Consider the following 5999-nt stretch of genomic DNA (forward strand, 5'->3'; position numbering starts at 1 on the left):
AGCGGTGGCTGGAGGAGGGGTGGGACTGGGAACAGGGACGGGAACAGGGACGGGAACAGGGACGGGAACAGGGCTGAGGCACGGACACAGCTCCCAATGGAGGCTGGAGGGACGGGAATGCCTCAGGAACATGGGAGGTTAAGGGCAGCCTGGAGCAAGGAGTGCGTCAATCAAAGCCCGGCAGCTGCGGGGCTGGAGGGGACGGGTGGCTTTAAAAGGGGACTTTTGCAACCAGTGTCGACGTCTTTGTCCAGAGCCAGCCTTTTATAGGGTTGGTTTGACAAGGATCTGGTTACAAAGCAGCGGGGAACCTCCTCTGGATGGGGTTTTGTGAGGGGTCAGTGACAGGCGGCATGGAGAGGGGTTCCATGCGCTGCCTTGCCTTTCTCTGCCTGGGAAATGCCAGCCTGGTTTGGGTTGGAAGGGACCTCAAAGCTCACCCACTTCCAACCCCTGCCACAGGCAGGGACACCTTCCACCAGAGCAGCTTGCTCCAAGCCCCTGTGTCCAACCTGGCCTTGAACACTGCCAGGGATGGGGCAGCCACAGCTTCTCTGGGCACCCTGTGCCAGCGCCTCAGCACCCTCACAGGGGAGAGCTTCTGCCTAAGAGCTCATCTCAGTCTCCCCTCTGGCAGGTTCAAGCCATTCCCCTTGGCCTGTCCCTACAGGCCCTTGTCCCAAGCCCCTCTCCAGCTTTCCTGCAGCCCCTTTAGGCACTGGAGCTGCTCTAAGGTCTCCCCTTCAGGAGCCTTCTCTTCTCCAGGCTGACCCAACCCAGCTTTCTCAGCCTGGCTCCAGAGCAGAGCTGCTCCTGCCCTAGCAGCATCTCCGTGGCCTCCTCTGGACTTGCTCCAGCAGCTCCACATCCCTCTTGTGCTGTTGCCCCAGGGCAGGATCAGGACTGCAGGGGGGGGTTCTCAGAAGAGTGGAGCTGATCCCACCCCTTCAGAATGCTGTAAACGGAATGGATTTACAGCTATCTACAATTTACCTCTCCTTGTCCATGTCCCTTTCACCTGCTTCCCAGGCCACAGGCCATGAGCTCCTCAAAAGCAGATTAAATCCCTCAAAGGGATTACTTTTTTCTTTGGGAAGAGCCTGTTTTACACCCTACTGCAAATGCAACAGGTAAGTAGCACCCTGAGTACCCCGAGGTCCCAATCAGACTATGGTGCCATGTGGATGCGCTTACACTGGCTGGTGCAAACTCTAAGCTCTTATTTAGAACCTAGGCACTTGTATGACATCAACCACCTGATACAAGGAGCTGTGTGTCCTGAGAGTATAAATGAAGGAGGATTAAGTGCAAAGGGGAACAACACCAAAGAAATTCAATGAAAACATGCTTGGATAGGTTTATCTGGTTTATTAATGTAATAAAAATAGATGTTTGTTACATTTCCTGTTACGAAATACATATATACATACAATAGCCTTTCACTCAGAGACACACAATTAATAGATATCAAAGGTTTCTCTTCATAATCCACTTGTGGAAAACAATGAAATTCATAGTGGGATTCAAACCTCACTGGATTCAATAATACACTGCCTGCAGTGATGCAGATTAAAGGCATGAAACTATCACTCTGCAATGAGAAATGTCAAGTCACTTATTGCCTGACCCATAGGTTTATGGTTGATTTTGAGACTCTTGCTGTATGACTCTTGGTCATAACAGCAGTTGTATCAGGTCTAATGGTAGGGAGCATGGCACTGGATTTCGTTCTATTCCACAACAGGAGGCATCTATCCTCACAGTGATCTAGCTCACCTCTTCTTAATTTTCCTTAATTCCTTAAGATTAAAGTAGGAAACCTGCTTCAATCTGCATTTTTGCATGAACATTGTGTGTTGGAAAGAAACAGTGCTGCTACAGTCAGAGAAAAGAACACAGTGGATCAGAGGGAGGTTCAAGCATCACTCCTTTGGATCGCAGAGCAGTTGTAACTTGGTAGAAAGAGCAGGAGCTTGCTGTGGCTACATCCACTATTTGGTTCTGTTAGCTGTCAAAGCAGTTCTCAGAGTGTTTGCAGGGTAAGGACACACCACTGATTCTCACTCTTGTGTCTTCCAGGGGATCAGGCAATAAAGAGACAGGATACAGCAAAAGCATCTGAAAAGAGAAAAGGAACCACTTTGGCTTCAGTAAGAGATCTGCTACTGTCAGAGACAAAACAAGAGCTGATGTGACAGGGGGAGGTAACAGTAGGATGGTGAGGCGCTGGCACAGGGTGCCCAGAGAAGCTGTGGCTGCCCCATCCCTGGCAGTGTTCAAGGCCAGGTTGGACACAGGGGCTTGGAGCAAGCTGCTCTAGTGGAAGGGGTCCCTGCCCATGGCAGGGGTTGGAACTGGATGAGCTTTAAGATCCCTTCCAACACAAACCAGTCTGGGATTCTATGATCACCAGGTCACCAGTGTCAAGAACAGAAGTGGACTGGGCAGCTGGACTGTACACAGGGGCTGGAGGAAAGGAGATGGGTGTTGGCAACGTGCTGAAGGGAGCAGGCAGCTTCCTACTGGATGTCTACGCAAGCCACACTGCAGCTCCCACAGGAATGCTGCCTATTATATAGATATTATACATGATTTTGATGGTCAGCACCAGGGAAGGAGGTATGTAAGGGCTATGAAAGATTCACTGGCCTTTGTCAGAGCCCTCCTATCTCCTATTACAACATCTACTGCCCACCCTCCTGCAGTTGTGTTGCTCCCAAGACCTGGTGCCTGAGCAACCTTCTCATTGCAGTCAGGACACAACCTGCTCTGCTGTTCTCTCGGGGAACCAATAAATCCCTTGACAGAGCAGCACAGGAGCAGCAAGGCAGCCCTCAAGGGGTTTTTTGTGTTAAAAAATAACGCTGGTTATTCACCAGCATTGCTATTTTTTATGCTGCTCTGTTCAGAGGGAAAGGCAGTCCTCTGAGAGGCTTCGTCTACATTTAGAAGATGAGTCACAGGCAGGGAAAGGGACTCACTGGAAAGGAAAGAATTATCCAAAGGTCAAGCGAGGGGTTTTGCATCTCCTGCTTACAGTCACCACACATTCCTGGGCAACAGCATATCCCCCTTTTCAAGGTGAATCCTGGTTTTCCCAAGAGCTTTGCATCTCTGTTCCCATTTCCTGCTGCAAAGCCCAAAGGAGCAGACAGGCATTGTGAAGGTACTCAAGCAGCAACAAGCACACACATGTAAACAAGGATACCTTGCCCCAGAGATCTGTGTTTCCACAGCATCTTTTGTCAGTTCAGGCATGTAGTCACTTCCAGCTGACCGCAGATGCAATCTGGTTCAGGGAGGTGATGCAAGCCTCACTCAGCCCACCAGGTACATTGCTCCATCGCACGGAGGTGGCCAAACTGGATGGCAGATCACAAGAGAGACAAAAGAGAAAGGGGTTTAAGGTCCTTTCCAACCCTAACCATTATGACTCTGTGATACAGGAAAGCTAAAGCAGTAAAGACATGCATGAGGAAAAAAGCAGCAGTAAACAAACGTGGATAATAAATAAGGATGTAGAACTATAGAGTGGAAGGCATTAAGAGACAAAAAGAAAGGAAAAATACAGCAGAGAGAAGTAAAATACAACAAATAGGAGATAAAAGAGCCTCTAGTAAGGAGATACCCGATTTTATTCAGTTTTTTCTGTGACTTTGCTACCACGAACACCTCAGAAGCAACTGCACATCTCAAATAGACCACATCCCATGTCTCAAACATACATCCTCCTGCCCTGCTCTCCCCATACCCGAGGAAGACATCTCTCATCACAAACCATACTGAGGTGGATGGCCAGGGTCCCTCAGCACTGGGATCCACTCCTCATCCCAGCCTGGCTACTGTGCAGCAGCCCTGGGAGCGGGACAGGGATGTGTCACTTTGCTCCTGCCACTGGGAAGAGGTGTAGTCATTTGTTTCATGAAATGGCATTCTTGTACCCAGCGCTAATTTTACCCCTTTACAAAGATGTTTTCCATTCTAGCAAGACAAGTGCAGCTCCTGTACAGTCATTCTGCTCTCATGCCTCTCTTCCCATTACTCACACTTATTGCAGGAAGGCCAGATTCAGTAACGGGCCTGGCTGTTGCGGTGCTGAGCACTGCACTGCGTCTTTGCCTAAATCCATAGTCCCAAACACCCTGCCTCAGTGCACACTGAAAATACCTCAGAATGGGTCCTTCACTGTCCATCCTGCCAGGTGAAGAACTCCACAGGAACCAGCTGGACATGCCAATGAATCAGACAATCCCAGACTGGTTTGGGCTGAAAAGGACCTTAAAGCTCATCCAGCTCCAACCCCAACACCTTCCACCAGAGCAGCTTGCTCCAAGCCCCTGTGTCCAACCTGGCCTTGAACACTGCCAGGGATGGGGCAGCCACAGCTTCTCTGGGCACCCTGTGCCAGCGCCTCAGCACCCTCACAGGGAAGAGCTTCTGCCTAAGAGCTCATCTCAGTCTCCCCTCGGGCAGGTTAAAGCCATTCCCCTTGGCCTGTCCCTACAGGCCCTTGTCCAAAGCCCCTCTCCAGGTTTCCTGCAGCCCCTTTGGGCACTGGAGCTGCTCTAAGGTCTCCCCTTCAGGAGCCTTCTCTTCTCCAGGCTGACCCAGCCCAGCTCCCTCAGCCTGGCTCCAGAGCAGAGCTGCTCCAGCCCTCGCAGCATCTCCATGGCCTCCTCTGGACTCGCTTCAACAGCTCCAGGTCCCTCTTTTGCTGTTGCCCCAGGGCAGGATCAGGACTGCAGGGGGGGTTCTCCCCAGAGCGAAGGAGAAGAGGGGGAGAATCCCCTCCCTGACCTTCTGCTCGTGTCCTTTTGATGCAGCCCAGCACACGGTTGGTTTCTGGGCTATGAGCACACAGTGCCAGGTCACATTCACCTTCATTTCTGTAGCCCTCCTCACTCCTGGCATGCTCCCCAGCAAGCAGGGGCTTGGGGATTATGTTTTAGACTCAGGCCTTGACAGCAGCAGTGTGCTGGCTCTCACTCTCAGCCCCTACATTGCTCCTGTGGGCTTAGCACAAGGTGCCTCAGCACTCGGCTCTCCCAGGCACTGAACAACCACAGAGAGCTCATCATCACAGGTCTGCAGAGCTTACAGGTACAAATGAGCCAGGCAACAGCAGGCTGAAAGGGATGGAACTGGTACCAGTAGCAAGATAAGCATCTGCATGGCTCTCATCCTGCAATTGCACACTCTTGTCTATAGTTTCTGTGGGAAGAGCAAGAACCTGCAAACTCAAGTGTGGTTGGCAACAAGTCTTAGCTTTAAAACTGAGTCATGCAAGCATTTTAGGTTACCACACTGTGTAACACTACACACTCCTTGCTTCCTAAATAAACTTCGGGTGTCAGCAACATGTCCTTCTGCTTTAGGGATTAAAGTCCCAAATTTCTCAACAAGTCACTCCAGGCAAGTGTGGCAATGGAAGCTAAACAGAACCTAAAGCAAGACGGCAGTTGGCCTATTAAGTAGGTGAGTTTACAGATTGTGAATTTAACATGTTGTGCAGATGCACACTGCTCTTTATGAGAAGGTCCATTCAAAGGGGGGCTACAAGGATGGAGAGGGACTCTTCATCAGGGATTGCAGTGATAAGACACGGGGGAATGGGTTTAAACTCAAACAGGGGAAGTTCAGGTTAGATATAAGGAAGAAGTTCTTTACTGTGGGGGTGGTGAGGCACTGGAATGGGTTGCCCAAGGAGGTTGTGAATGCTCCATCCCTGGTGGTGTTCAAGGCCAGGTTGGACAGAGCCTTGGGTGACATGGTCTAGTGTGAGGCATCCCTGCTCATGGCAGGGGGTTGGAACTGGTTGATTTTAAGGTCCTTTCCAACTCAAATCATTCTACGATTCCCCTTAAGAACAACACACTACAAACTTCTAGAACTTTATATAGGGATTTCTCACTTTTACCTGCTATGGAATAACAGAGGAGTCTCTTGTAAAATCTCCAAGTTCCCCTTTCTGTTGCCATTCCCCACTAAGAGTTTTCAGA

General features: G+C 50.3%; 1 long non-coding RNA gene across 1 annotated transcript; it reads right to left on the bottom strand.

Moving 5' to 3' along the window:
- Positions 1 to 1353: 1353 nt before the first annotated feature.
- On the bottom strand, positions 1354 to 4304 carry LOC134165294 (uncharacterized). Its single transcript, XR_009965466.1, has 2 exons — positions 3209 to 4304; positions 1354 to 2118 (listed from the first exon to the last, which is right to left on the bottom strand). It is a non-coding gene; the product is annotated as an uncharacterized LOC134165294 (long non-coding RNA).
- Positions 4305 to 5999: the final 1695 nt, after the last annotated feature.

This window comes from Pezoporus occidentalis, unplaced genomic scaffold (genome assembly GCF_034315485.1).
Source record: "Pezoporus occidentalis ecotype Australia unplaced genomic scaffold, CSIRO_AGI_Poc_V1 ctg236, whole genome shotgun sequence".
NCBI lineage: Eukaryota > Metazoa > Chordata > Aves > Psittaciformes > Psittacidae > Pezoporus > Pezoporus occidentalis.